The sequence below is a fragment of the Ambystoma mexicanum genome, chromosome 12, assembly GCF_040938575.1.
Source record: "Ambystoma mexicanum isolate Mex_15411 chromosome 12, UKY_AmexF1_1, whole genome shotgun sequence".
Taxonomy (NCBI): domain Eukaryota; kingdom Metazoa; phylum Chordata; class Amphibia; order Caudata; family Ambystomatidae; genus Ambystoma; species Ambystoma mexicanum.
In genome coordinates this window covers 644,578,344-644,594,064 of record NC_090936.1, presented here as the reverse complement: position 1 = coordinate 644,594,064, position 15,721 = coordinate 644,578,344, and the positions used below count along the sequence as shown (strand labels likewise).

Genomic DNA, 15,721 nt, shown 5'->3' with positions numbered 1-15,721 from the left:
ATAGAAGCAACAATACTTGATAGCAGCGATATTACTTTCCAATGTGTTGACATCTCCACAACGTCAAAGGCCGAAACAACGTTGACACAGGATGACAGTCTAATGAAAGAGAGCAAATACATTGTATTCGACAGTTGCTTGATGGAAATTATAAGTATGCTGAAATGTGTGCATTCCGTTAGAGGGAAAGTATGTAGGAAGCCATTCATTAATGTGACTCGTAAAATGAAAGGCAGTAACCTTAAAATAAATGCCGCCTGTAGATTAAATCATAGGTTCTCATGGTTTGCCCAACCAATGCTGGGGAAACTGCCAGCAGGCAATTTACTGTGTGCAGCGGCTTTACTTTTTAGTGGCTCAAGTTTTAGAAAGTTAGAGGCTTTCTTTCAGTTTGTGGGACTCGAATTCATTTCAAGTGCGCTGTACTACACATACCAACGTGATTATCTGTTTCCGGCCATTAGTGATGCTTGGAGAATTGAACAATTGTCTCTAGCAAGTACATTCGAAGGCAAACGATTCAGGCTAGCCGGCGATGGACAGTGCGATATCCCTGGATTTTCTGCCAAGTACTGCACCTACCACTTTCAGGACATGGATAGTAAGAAAATTGGAAGTTCCGAGGTCGTGCAGGTAACACAATGTACATCCTCAGTGGCCATGGAGAAACTAGGATTTATAAAATCAGTGGAAGATCTACAATCGAGGGGGATGCACATCGACCTCATAGCCACGGATAGACACGTTTCTATTGCCAAGACAATCAGAGAGCAGTTCCCACATATTAAACATCAATTTGACGTATGGCATCTTGCTAAATCAATCAATAAGAAAATCTCGGCTGCAGGAAAAAAAAAAGGTTTTGAAAGTATTTTGCTGTGGTCACATTCTATCACCAACCATCTTTGGTGGAGCTCAAAAACCTGCGAGGGGTCAGTGGAAATACTACTTGAAAAATGGCGGTCACTGATGCACCACTGTACCAACGTTCACCGCTGGACAGCAAATGAACATTTCCACCAATGTGAACATGGCCCTTTGTCCCCAGAGGAGGCACGGAAGAAGAAGTGGTTGATTCCATCATCACCGACGCACAAAGCCATTGAGAAGATTGTTTTCGACAAAACTCTATCAAGTGATTTGAGAGGACTGACAGAATTCTGTCACACAGGAGATTTGGAGGTGTTCCACAACATGTGCCTAAAGTACAGGCCAAAGCGCTTGCATTTTAGCTTTCGGGGCATGAAACATCGCACCCTACTAGCGGTCTTGGCCCATAACAGCAATGTCGGACGAGAACAATCTAGGACTAGGGGCAAAGTAAGGATGCCTCGCTACACCAAGGTGTTTTCAAAACGAAGTAAGCAATGGGTGATCAAACCAGTCTATGATGAAATGCAGTTCGACTTTGTGAAAGGCCTTATTGTTGCTGAGTTAGAGAAGCACAGATATGGAATTTTGGACGTTTCTGTACAGAGCAGTGATCCATTGCCACCAAACATTGCGACTGTGCCATGCCCACCCAAAGCACAGTTGATTGTGAAGTACAAATCGCGGTTTAAATAATTGCAATAGGATTGTATTTTTGTAAATAAATGTTATTGTACAGTGTACCTGTAAACCTAAGCTGGGTGTCATCTTTGAATTCTCTCTATTCACCTCACATATGTGTATGTATATATTTTTCTCATGTCTCATCTCATGTAAATGTAAATGCTGCGCACTGTTAACGGAGGGGAGGCTTGCGTATTGCAAAAAATAAAACAAACAAACAATAAATCTCACTTTTAACTCAACTCCTGTGGTACTTTATACTTTCCCTGACCTTCCGCAAAAAATTAAATGTCTCAATTTGGGCTGCAAAGCTCGCAGACAACGGGGAAAAAATTGGGGCACTTAGAACGCGCCAGCCAAGCAGGCCGTGGCATATGGGAGAGAAGCCAGTTCGCATTTGCACATTGAGGCGCACTACATAGACGGGTTCAAAACTTCAAGTTCTCATAGATGCTTATACTACGTGATGTTGCAAATAAAGAATGCGAAGGACAGTGCACAGATGAGGCCCACAAGTCGCACTGGAAGTATAAGGGTCTATTGTTTTTTGACCTTGAGACAGGGACCATGCAGAAAGAACTACATTTGAAGGGAGTGAGCAATAACGTAAGGGACGATAAGGCAGAAAATTCAGAAACTAGACCGAGTTTCAGTTTTAGGTCAGTATACGAAAAATCATTGTCAAGAGCACGGTCCGTTTTACAGACTGCATTACAAAGAGACACAATGGAAATTTCAAATATAATGTAAGTAAATCTTTACACGCTTTTATACCAGAATGAAGATTTAATGAATGGATGCATGAATAAATGAATGAATGAAGACTGTAAAAGATGTTAAAACTATTCGTAGTGGGCACATCGGCATGCAGGATCACTGGTGTCACCGATCTCGCTCCTTGGCCCAGCCACTTTTCCCTGCACCACGGGACTGTCTCTGTACCCTTCAGCCCCTTGTCCCGGCATTTACCTTGCACTTGCCAACAGCTGGCCCAATTATTTAAATTGTATTCAACTAACCATGTACAGCCCTTCCCCATGCGCGATCAGAAAGACACCTGGTCCAGTAGGATCGTTGTCTGTGTGCCCTTGTTCCCCACCTGCCTCGTCACGCCTAGAAACACTTGAGTATACGCGCGTTGCAAATGCCATATCATATATCATATCATTCCTCATGCATGTAGAGTGTCGTTTATCATTGTGTGTTGCCCTCGATTTATCTCATTACTTTTCGCAAATAGTTTCTGATCGGCCGTAATAAATGAAATGAGTAATATTAATGAAGTTCGGCTAGCGAGACTAATTATCTTTTATTTGTTTTCTTAACAGGTATTTGATCCCTTTCTGCAACTGCCACCTGTTTGAGACACCGGCGGACGGATTCTTCAATAGACACCTGCAGCTTCGTGTCAACAACTGGAGCACGATCACCATATTATGGGACGATCGCCAAGGGCCCACATGCCCTTACGCTGTACTAGTGGATAGAAGTAACATAACACATTTTAGGCTGGACTAGTGCCTAGTTGATGGAACAGCCTTGCGGTTCACCGTGCTTACAAAGTCATTCTTTTTACGAAAATGAACACCCTGTGTGCCATAATGGAACAGCGCGCGACTCAAGATGAAACGGAACAGTTATTGCGGATACAGATAAAAGAAAATAAATGGCTTTCGGAGTTCATATGGCAATTGCTGAATATTCTCTAAACATTTAATGTCAAATAAATGTACTTTACCAAATGTACCGTGTTGCTGTTTCATTTTAAAGTACAGTTTCATATTCCGAATTGTGGCGCGCTGTGTTGTGAGTTGATCTGTGTTGGTTTCCGGGTTCTGTGTGGAGTCGCGCAGAAGACGACTGGGTGCGTTTGCCTACGCAGCACAGTAACGTCACGGGGAGAGGCGGGGAATATGAATGTTTTGATAATGTCAGGCTCAGGGGCGGGGGAAATGATTTAGTGCCGCAAAAGCAGGTCTGCCAGGGCGATCGGGGAAAAGATAGGATTATCAGAAAATGGCGGCTCACAGGTGCTTGTTTTCGCGTGCGTTTAATGGACGAAAACTCGGGTAAGGTCCATAGGAAAGTTTTCTAAAATCGACCCACTTAGCCTTAAAAAAAACATGGCCGACCCATAGGGACAATACATTTTTTTACTAGAGTATGCCTTTAAGTGTATCTCTATCCAACAGTTTCTTTGAGTCAAACGTGTCTCTTTGTTGACCCTTTTTGGGGTCTTTGGTACAAGTTCATGTTCAAACAGTAAATCCCATTTTTGGTCTGGATTCACACAGTTCTTGTCTAAACAATAAATCTGATAAGTCTTTCTTTAGCTTTAAACAATGAGCTCTTCTTGCCGCTACTGCAGATTGTCTGGTATAATCCCCTGCCAAGAATACTTCTATGGGGATTTCAGATCCCCCGCTAAAATCCCCTGCCAGGTATCTTCCCACAATGTCAAACTCTTTATACAACTTCAGGTGCCTGGTACACTCCCCTGCGAGGTCTTCACGAGGAAAGGGTTTTCCTTTCTGTCCTTTTGGTCTCTCTGGCTTTGCTTCCCAATTGCCTCTGTCAGGATTAATCAGGTGAGTACAAAGGCAGCGAATATGGCAAGGGAAATGTGCACAAAATCGCACAGTGAATAACCTTGAATCAAACAACGTGCACACAAGAACCACGACTCATATATACTAAAACCCAGGAGTGCAGATAGAGTGAAACAAAAATACCAATATATGAAAAGGGATGTGGGGTAAGCACTTAGAACCTCCTTATGACTGAAAGGAAAGTCGGCAAACTCCTTACCCACTATGCTATTACAGATACTGACAGCACTAAGCACACGTAGAGGGCAAGCAAGGACAGGATCTGTGTGCTGACACTCTGGATGATAATGAATAAGGAACTTAGAAACAGTACTCACGAGAACCGGAAAGACCACTTGAATGTCAGTAAACCCACGAACCCAGTTGATCAAACAGGGACCCAGAAGGCTATAACAGCAATGGGTGGAGGATAACTAAATACATAAGACCTAAGTCAAGGAGCAAGTAGGAATTGTGATTAAAGAAATAGTGAGGAAAACAAAAGGCATTCACACAGGGACTAGTTACAACAGCACCCCACACCTAAATAATCAAATGGGAAATAAATGCAGAAGTGCAATGGAAAACATGGAATGGATCCCAATAGAAAGTAAGCATCAGGAGCAGGGAAAATGATATCACAAAATGAAACCTTTCCCACCCATCCAAGGAGAAAAGGCAGGAAGCTAAATCTAAAAAGGGAAAGACTAATGCATCAAGTTTTTCAGTAGCAAAGGACAGCATCAAAGAAACAGAAAACACAGGCAAATTGGGCTGCATCAAAGGGTAAAGCACAAAGAAAGGCTGCCTGTAGACAGAGGAAGACAGAAAGGGAAATCCAGAAAGCAGAAATCAATTAAGCACATGAATCCGAAATCCAGGGCGGAGGAACAAGAAACAGGAACTAGGCACAAAAGCTAGGAACAAGGAACAAGGGACCAGTCACAACAGGAACACTGCAACGATGACCAGCGCTGGACTGCAGCAAACTGAGGCTTTTAAAGCTGCTTAACGAGCACACCCCTCAGGTGTGCCACCTGCTGCACCTGCAGCCACAGGTGTTGCCTATCCTCCACCCAACCTTGTCCTGCAAGGGAGGAGGTGAAGCAGTGAGCCAGGCATTCTGGGAAGCATAGTCATTTGATTAAAGTAGCATGCTGGCTGCCAAAAACCTGGAATGGATCCGGGAGGGAAGTAACTTGGAAAATAAGGTTTTAGCGCTCCCAATTCATCACAGCACTGTAGCATTAGGTTCGGAGGAAATGTCCAGTAGGGAATAAACCCCAAAACATGCCCCCAAGTGGCGGGAACAGGAGCGAAGGGAGCGAGTCGTGACAGTATACCCCCTCCCACGGCCGTCTCCAGGCGACCGTCACCCGCACAAAACATCTTCCTTCCATGACAGGAGCGCTTTGTCTTTGGAGGTGGCACTGATGGAAACAGTGGCCTGTGAGCAAAAGCAGATGGACTGGAATGAATAGAATCAAGCTGCTGTCTAGAAGAGCCATAGGCAGGCTTCTGGTGAGGAAGAGACTCATGGTTCGAAGAAAGGCATGAAGGACTTGCAGGACCTGAAGCAGAATTGGAAGGTCCAGGAAGCTCAGTCAATGGGAGTGGACACTTATAAGTCTTTGAGGAGGGAGGCAGGCTGGTGCAACATGCCTTAGACAATGGTAGAAGCCCTGTTAGCCTTTCTGCCGAGAGTGGACACGCAGGAGGTGAGGAAACTGCAGGTTTCAGGAAATGTTTATGTTCAGAAAAAGAAGGTGGCGGCCGAGGTAGAGGTTCGGATCTTTTTCTGTCATCCATCTGGGAAAAGGCTTGTGGTTGAAAGTGGCTAAGGTTTGACTGCATATGTTCCATGCCTTGGAGGCCTGGAAGTCCTATGGGTTGTTCGAGGCTGGCATTCCCGGTGACAGTCGTGTAGCCACCTTGTTGCACGTGGGATACAACCGCAGGGACGTTTGGCATACTGATAGGAGTGATAGACGCAGTACTTAGTACATCAGGCAGACTCGCAGCAGGAGCAATAACAGGCACATCTTGAACTGCAGCAGTCATTCCCATCCTTTGGCTACTAGCACCCAACTGGTCCTGCTGCTGGGGGGCCGTGCCCGTCCCCTCCCTCGGGCTCATGTGTGATCCGGCAACAAAAAAGCTGTCAAGCGGCTGATCCGAAACCGGACCCCAGATGCGAACCACCCAGCCCGCTATCCTGGTCGGCTACTTGTTCGGTGACTGGGCCGTGGCGGATGGTATCCGTCTCCCTCTCGTAGTACTCCAGGCAAGTCCAATGGCCTCGCATGTAAGGCTCTCCTGAGACATGATCCAGCTTGATGTTTCTGAAGTGAGAACTGGCAGAAGTTTCAGACTCAGATGTTGCATCTTCGGGAGGCTCTGATGCTACAGTCAAGCAGTTGGGAGAATTGTCTTGTGTAAAAGGCAGGCAATCTGGTGATCCCCCTGAAGCATACAAAGGGCAGGCTGGACCTTCATCGGTAATAAATGGTTGGGATTCAGGAGGAATCTCTGGAGCAGAAGAATATGCAGCAGGATCTGACAGTGTAGACAGGTACACCTCCGATATTGGCCGCGAGGCTGAGCAGGATACAGGTCTCTCATGAACTGAAGCCAAACTAGCAGTAGGCTCTGGGACCGAAGACATGCACTTAGAATGTACTACCGGAGGCTCCATGGCTGAAGGATAATCTGCTGGATGAGTCACTGTAGCCGAAGACAGGCATGCCAGAGGAAATTCTGAGGCTGAAGGCATGCAAGCTGGAGCCATCTCGTTAGCTGAAGACAAACTTGTCAAGGTCTTTGGCACTGACCACGTACATGGTGAAGGCTCTTGAGTGAATGGCAGACATGGCAGTTGTTTATTGATTGAAGACACGTGTGCCAAAGATGACTGCAGAGCTGTGGACTGGATAATAGAAGAGTCAATGGTTGTAGGAGGACAGACTGAAGTCCCAGAAGTCGACAGACACATTTGTGGCTCAGGAATGGAAAACACCTTTAGGGCAGTTGACTCCTTGGCACCAGTAACCAAAGACTGAGCTGTACCCCTGCAGTCCCTCTCCTTAGTGGATGGCACAGAGTCTCTTCCTTTGTAGAAGTCAATATCAACCAGAGGAATCACCATAGTAAAGTCTCTGTTAATCAGGATTTCGTCAATTGTCCATTCCTCTGTCTTAGCTTCTGAAAGTGGCAGATTAACAATCAACAGTTCAGGAATCGTCTGCCAGGTTTTTGTTTCAGTATACTGTGGAATGAGTCCATCAAAACCTGAAATCTGTACTGTCTCTGACTGTTCGTTGTGACCAAAATTGGCAGAAGGAAGAGCGAACACAGAGGTAGCATCGTTTTCCACATCAACTTGAACGTCTACTTCAGTCTCAGCAGCAAGATCAAGGGCAGAACCTAAGCCTACAGTAGTGACTGATTCTGTGTATGTCACCATTGTGGATTGTGTTTGGAAATCAGAAGCATGTATGTGTTCAAGCTCAGAACTATGACAAACTGCTACACAGGAAATTTTAGGTAAAGGAGTGGCTTGTAAATCTTCAGCTAACTGCAATCCCTGACAAACAGCAGAACAATTGTCAGAAACTGTGCCCAGATTAAGCGCTGTGCTAGAAGAAAGACTTTCACTCCCAATAGATCTAACATATTGACAAATATCATGGTTTACCAAAGTCTCTGCACTCAGGGGCTGAACAGTGTTCACTTCATCAACATCAACGGATAAAGTCTGAGGTGTAATCAGTAAAGAGTGCAAGGTTTTATTCTCCTCTTGTAAAGAAATGAATTCTTGTCTTAACTCCTCAAGCTTAGCTCTTAGCATGCCCTGCATTAACTGTACATCACTATCAGTAGGCACAGGGGGAGGCATAGTGGCATCAGGGCTGGATCCTGCACTAGCAATCTGGATGTGCACCGATTGTACATTGTCATCTACTGCTTGCAGGTTCTGTGATTTATACTTTCTCTTACCAACTTGGACTGTGTTTCCCTTAAGCAAACTATTGACATTAGACCTCTTGGCATTAGGGACTACAGTATGTACTTGTGCAAAGGAGTATGCTTTAGACTGAGGGTAGAAAACAGAAGTTATGCAAGGAACCCCTCCATTCTGTATGTTCGTACCATGAAACTGTTCAATCTGAGGTGAAGCACAACTGGAATCATGGGGTTCGACAACAGAGGTACTCTTGTATAATAAGCCTAACAGTGTGTTGTTTTCTGCTGCTAAGGCTTGTGCTGACATAGAATCTGGATCAGAATAAAAGACAGAACAAGGATCAGGCAATGTAAGATGTGCCATCCTGTGGGAAAAATACTCTGCACGTAAATGCCCATTCGTGACAAGGAGTTCATTTAAGTCAGGACTAGTGATTTGATTGTCACAGGTAAATGTAGGGGAAGCTTTCTGTACAAACTTGTTAGAGGCCTTGCTGCCTTTCTTTCTTAAACTTGCCATATTCAATGGGAATTTAAGGCTGGTCATTCTGTCAGGATTAATCAGGTGAGTACAAAGGCAGCGAATATGGCAAGGGAAATGTGCACAAAATCGCACAGTGAATAACCTTGAATCAAACAACGTGCACACAAGAGCCACGACTCATATATACTAAAACCCAGGAGTGCAGATAGAGTGAAACAAAAATACCAATATATGAAAAGGGATGTGGGGTAAGCACTTAGAACCTCCTTATGACTGAAAGGAAAGTCGGCAAACTCCTTACCCACTATGCTATTACAGATACTGACAGCACTAAGCCCACGTAGAGGGCAAGCAAGGACAGGATCTGTGTGCTGACACTCTGGATGATACTGAATAAGGAACTTAGAAACAGTACTCACGAGAACCGGAAAGACCACTTGAATGTCAGTAAACCCACGAACCCAGTTGATCAAACAGGGACCCAGAAGGCTATAACAGCAATGGGTGGAGGATAACTAAATACATAAGACCTAAGTCAAGGAGCAAGTAGGAATTGTGATTAAAGAAATAGTGAGGAAAACAAAAGGCATTCACACAGGGACTAGTTACAACAGCACCCCACACCTAAATAATCAAATGGGAAATAAATGCAGAAGTGCAATGGAAAACATGAAATGGATCCCAATAGAAAGTAAGGATCAGGAGCAGGGAAAATGATATCACAAAATGAAACCTTTCCCACCCATCCAAGGAGAAAAGGCAGGAAGCTAAATCTAAAAAGGGAAAGACTAATGCATCAAGTTTTTCAGTAGCAAAGGACAGCATCAAAGAAACAGAAACACGGGCAAATTGGGCTGCATCAAAGGGTAAAGCACAGAGAAAGGCTGCCTGCAGACAGAGGAAGACAGAAAGGGAAATCCAGAAAGCAGAAATCAATTAAGCACATGAATCCGAAATCCAGGGCGGAGGAACAAGAAACAGGAACTAGGCACAAAAGCTAGGAACAAGGAACAAGGGACCAGTCACAACAGGAACACTGCAACGATGACCAGCGCTGGACTGAAGCAAACTGAGGCTTTTAAAGCTGCTTAACGAGCACACCCCTCAGGTGTGCCGCCTGCTGCACCTGCAGCCACAGGTGTTGCCTATAATCCACCCAACCTTGTCCTGCAAGGGAGGAGGTGAAGCAGTGAGCCAGGCATTCTGGGAAGCATAGTCATTTGATTAAAGTAGCATGCTGGCTGCCAAAAACCTGGAATGGATCCGGGAGGGAAGTAACTTGGAAAATAAGGTTTTAGCGCTCCCAATTCATCACAGCACTGTAGCATTAGGTTCGGAGGAAATGGCCAGTAGGGAATAAACCCCAAAACATGCCCCCAAGTGGCGGGAACGGGAGCGAAGGGAGCGAGTCGTGACAGCCTGTTGCATTCATCTACTGGGATGTCTTGTTAGTTTCACTGTTCTTTTCACTCTCCCACAGTAGCATATATCTTGAAGTGTTTGGTATATTTACCTACCATAGTACTTGCCTCAACTCTCCCCGCATTGTCACTTCATGCATCCGTGCTTGCCTGGGGATTGTTGCAATATTTAGTTTTGTTTGCTTCTTATTGGCAATTGGACTTGTAATCGTATTTAAACGAGTGTTGTGCCTTTGTGTCATTAACAACTTCATTCAGTTCAAACATTCGCTGGCGTGCGCGTTATAACGCCTTGGGGTCCCACACAGCTCTAGGCAGACTCACCATGTCTTCTTTGCGTCTCCAAACTTGCTCACTCTTCCACAGTGCTGTCCCTTCCCTGTCGGGAATGTGCTGACGCTCTGTCAGCATCCGATGCGGCTTTGCGAGCAACCGCCAACTTCCCTGGATCAGAGAGCGTGGGTTGCTTGAGCGGTCGTATTCACAGGAGTTTCTGCTCAGCCTCCATCCTCTACACAGCTTCGGTTCCTCCATGCTCCACTTTCCATCTCGCCACCAAGTCCGGATACCTCGCAGTCAGGAGCCCCAGCACGGGGTCCCATGTCCTCTCCTGCACAGCTCTTCTCTGCACTGCCTCTGCCATTTTCAAATGTCTCGCATATCTTAGGTCCAGCAAAACAACTAGCCTGCACATTAGACTTCAGACTTCTCTTTTCTGCATGAACTCCTTCCTCCTCTTACTCATCCTCGTATCAGTACTTGAGGGTTCATGGGAGTTGAAGTCCATAGAAGTTACTGGATTTCTTGGATGTGATTGTTCAAAGGTTTCACACAAAGACAAATCAAAACCATAAGATGTTATATATAAATTGTGAGTGTTTCAGTCATTCATAAATGGGGGCTTTACGAGAATAATTTAGAGGAAAGGTTTTCTGACTTTTACTATGGGCTGGAATTGTTAGCAGACAGAAAGCCACTAGGGCCTCGGTTATTATAGAGTCTTCTTCAGGGGAAAGGTGGGATACCGCATCTCATCCAATGGAGTCACCACCTCCCCTCGGTTGCCGTCTTCTCTCGCCTCATATAGGCACCCCCAAGGTCAGGATCAGGCAGCGGCCACCGTCCCCTGGAGGGACGGAAGAGGCCAATGCGGGGAAGTAAGTGATGACTCAGCAGGATTCATCACAACACTGACAATGTACTCTCGTTTATGTCTCACCCTGAGCATACGCTGCCCATTTGACTGGATATTATAGATAGATATGGGAGAGCAGCTGACTAAAAGGTTAACAAAAGTAAGTCGGCGTTCATACCACTAGCCATATCAATGGGCATGTCCTTTAGCAATCCAAAAAAATAAATTCAAATACCTGGGAGTATGGATAACTTCGGACAGAAATCAGCTATGTTCATGCAATTTTGAACAAGTGATCCATCTGATAAAACTGCATTGTAAAATGTAGGGCGTCTTACCATTATCCCCTATGGGCTGAATTAACGCTGTAAAACAAAATTTTTATATCTATCTCAGATGCTTCACATTCACATATGTCGTTAGGGAATTAGATGCCAGTTTTTCAAAATGTATTTGGAACAAAAGAAAGGCTTAGCTGGAAGTGCTGACCTTAAAAGGAATCAAATGGAATGGGGGCTGGCCTTCCCAGATTGGAGAGCATATAATAGGGCGGCACAGCTGGTGATGATCAGGAGTGGGTTAACCCAGAGGATAGCCCCAGAGAGTAAGCCATGTAAAGTACAAATGAGGGACTTCACTCAAGTTGTACACTTACCTTGGCATGTGGTACCGAATTAGTTGAAATCTCACCAAACAATAAGGTAACTCATAAAAGTTTTGAGGGATATGCTAAGGGAGTGGAGTGTCCTCTATAATCAACCAGCCCTCAAGTTATAAATGAAATCCTGGATTCAGGTCATGAGCACTATAAGAAAGATGTGGTTTGTACCTGATGCAAGGGTAAGTACTATGGCACTGAAAGACCTTTACTCCAATTCCAACCTACCAGATTTTGAAACTCTCAGTGATAGCTAAAAACAAGGTGGATCCCAAGTACATTACCAGGAAATTGACCTTTTGGGAAGAGGCTGTTTTAAATCCTGACAAGAAGTTCTCACATATTAAAATGACATATGTCTTATTATATTACCGGACAACAATGCACAAGTAAGAACTCTGTTATCAATATGGTTCCAAGACCATCCCACACAGATTAACCCAGTGGAGTTTATGGCCCTTTGGGACCAGATTCCTGATGTGCCAATCCCCCTCAGGTTCTGTGAAATGCAATTTAAGTTGTTACATCAAATATAGTATTCCCATAAAAAAACTTTATGCAATAGGTTAAAGGGATAATTCTGATTGTTGGCAGGGTGCCAAGAGGTGGGTACATTAGGTCACATATTCTGGTTCTGCTCTAAAGTAAGACTGAAGTGGAAGGATAGCTCAGGGGCAACACGCTCGTCTTGGAAGCAAAACGACACGGAGCAACACAGGTTCGATCCCCGGGTCCGCACTTACAAACCTCTGGGTATTAAGCGCGTTATAAATATCCTATCATATCATATTATATCAAATGCATAAAGCAGAGATGGTGATTTGGTCACTGTCCCATGAGTATTGTGGAGGATCAGAAGAAGGACACAGACACTGTGAAGACATTTTTACCATATAGTTTATTTAAAGTAAAATAAGGCCTACCTTTCCCTGTGTCTATGGCATTTTCCCTATCTATTTTCCTAACTAAGGTGCTTGCCGGTCTGAATGAATGTCCAAAGCAAGTCTGCCAACTGTCCAAATCTAACCTATCTGGCCCTACCACTAGTATAACTAACTAAGGCCAGGACAATGACTCCCTTCTCCTAGGTGCTGTGTTTCCTCACAGGGGTTTTCTTGATGATAATTGTTCTAGACCACATGTAAATAGTCTCTGTTTATCCTTTGGGCTAAGTTCTGCAGTTCTTTTAGGGGACTGGTAGCTTCCCTGTCCTCTTCGAGATTATCTTTGTTCTGCTCAAGTTCCTTCTCACTCTTTTGGAGCACTCCAGACCCCCTTGTATATGGTTCTCCTCTCAGGAATGTTGGTTGATGAATTCTCAATTAGAGTTCACCTCTTCCTGGGGTGCTCTTTCATGTATGATATTTATCTTCCTGACCTCACAGGACTTGACTCCATAAATGTATCTCTTTGGTTTCTGTTCTTTCTTATCTTCGGGATATGGGTTGACCTCTCCCTTTTCCCAAGGCAAGAAGATTCCATCTCTATTTCTCTCCCACTCTATTGTTTGCGTGTTTCTCTTTAGCTCATAAATATAGTTCCGATTCATTGCTTATTTCCAATTCTTTTCCCATTATTACTGGGACCAGTTTCGTTTAACTTATATTAAGTCCCTTTTAACTTTCCAGTATTCCCGTTCCCCATATTACCTTCTGTCTTCAGGGGTAACATTGCCAGTACCTGTAGGATGTTGGACTTTAGGTTTCTAGGTAGCTCTGCGTTTCACTTTCCGCAACGTCTGTTTCATTTGTGTCCTGCTCTAGCCTTGTCATTACAACTGTTGCAGAGACACGCTTTGGGAGTTGGTCCCTCACTCTGGTTGTGTCAGCGTTGTTGTGCAGGCCGGCTGCCCACCAAGATTGCAGCATGGTCACATCCCCACCAAACACTTGGTTCCAACTTGTTTGAATTTCCGCAAACAAGTTTCTCATTCTGTGCTGTGTTAGGCAGAATCCTGTGCAGTGCCCTTAGGGACCACTAGACACAATTAAGACTACAGGTGGCAATACAAGTTTTACCTTTGGTACAAGCATGTACTACTATGTTAAAGTGGTAGCAGTAGCGGAGCAGCCAGGTTTAGCTCAAGAGTATATGAGCAGTAGCAGAGATTACACAAAGGGTCCACAATTACTGTGACTCAAGCAAACACTGACTCAAGGTTTCAGGTAGAAAAATATAAGTACATTTATTTTTAAACTATTTGTTATAAACACAACACTTCTATTAAATGTTAAAACCACACGTAAAATATACTACAACAAGAGTACTTTGCTATTGTCAATGTTCGGAAGCAAAAGTTATAAGAAGGAGGGAAGACAAGGGCAAGCCTTGGAGATGAAGAAAAGCCTAATTCCTCAAACAGAACACAGTACCTTATTCAATGGAGAAGCTGGTGCCCTGGCAGGTGTTCCTGTTGGGTTCCCGTAGACCCACGGTTCCTGGAGCTTCGATGTGAAGGACGACGACTGGAGGGGTCTGCACCACACAGGGATGAAACTGGGATCAGCGACGATGAATAAAAGGTGCGTTCCTTAAAAATAGGAGAGGCTCTTCAGATGGCTATCCGGACCACTACAGCAGTGTGCAGCGATTTCGACCAAGAAGAGAATCCTCTGGCTGTGGAAGATGAGCTGGTTATCCCCACCAAGCTCAAGGGAAGAAGACTCTGGACAGGAACTTCTCTGGTCGTTGCAGGGTAGATAGCTCAGGACTGCAGCAGGGCTTCACAGGGACGGGGTAGTTGCAGCAGTCGTCTTTTTCTCCGCTTCTCTTCGGTTCCTTGCAGTTCCAGTGGCGACTCTCTGACTTCTAGCCCAAGAGACCTGCCTTTTATGCGAAAAACCCCCATTCACACAGCCTGGCTGTCAAACACGCAGCAGGGGGTTTGTCCAGCCCGGACAACCACCTCAGCCAATCATGGCAAAATGCGACTTGGGTTTCCTAGGATATCCTGTGCAGGGGGTGACTACACCCCTCCCTCACATTCAGCCCACCTAGACAACCGGGCGCCTGGAGAAGGGTTTCTGAGCAGAAGCCCGCCAAAAGACGGTGAACAAAGGAGGCAAACCTGGTTTGCTGCGCAAAGTAAAACACAAGAGGACTTTAACAAAAAGAAATGGCGAATAAACCTGACCGGAGCCAAAAGAAAAAGTATTTGGTCAAGCGGGTTTAAGTTCGAGGCTAATATAATAGCCTAAAACAATACCAAGTTTATCTAATATAATCGTGGTAGAAAAGTTAGAGTAGAATCCACTGCCACCAGCCAAGTCTAAATGTTAAAAGAGCGAAACAATGCTCTAGGAGGTACAGATACAAAGGGATACAAAGTAACCCTTTCCAGTACTCCATGGAAGATGCGGTGTACTGGATCTGTGGTAATTTGACTAAGTAAAGTTAATGGCAACTTTACCCTTTTCTGGAGGACGGTAGTCAGCCCCAGAAATGGAGTTGGGGGAAGTCTAAAAAGACAACCCTGTGTCACTGCACTGAAGGTGCTGTGTAACACACAAAAGAAGGGGGCTACTGAAGTGGTGTACTCCAGAGCCCACAATCACAGAAACAGGTAGAAGACACATGGCAAAACATGGGTAAGAGTGGGGGAAAAGCTCACACTCTTACCAAGTGAAAGAAATAAACTCCAGAAGTCCAGCAAAGCTGCTGGGGGACTCACTAGGTGAGGGAAATTAGCCACAAATGAGAATTCTCCCTAACATGCTGGCGCTTCTCTTCATCACGCAGGCTCCGCGTTCTGTGATAAATCTGCCTCCTTCTACTCTGTTATGTACAGGGGGCTTCCCCTGGTATTCTCGGGTTTCCGCCCTCTCTCGGCTTTCCACCTCCTCTTGCTGGTTCTTTGGCTTGTCAGCCCTTTTCAGCCTCGTCTGCACAGTTCATTGGAGACTCTGATTTAAAGGGATA

General features: G+C 44.9%; 1 protein-coding gene across 4 annotated transcripts in view; it reads right to left on the bottom strand.

The window, feature by feature from the left end:
* Positions 1-15,721, bottom strand: part of KMT2E (lysine methyltransferase 2E (inactive)) — a 3,564,841-nt gene that overhangs the window by 956,595 nt on the left and 2,592,525 nt on the right. The window lies entirely within an intron of this gene.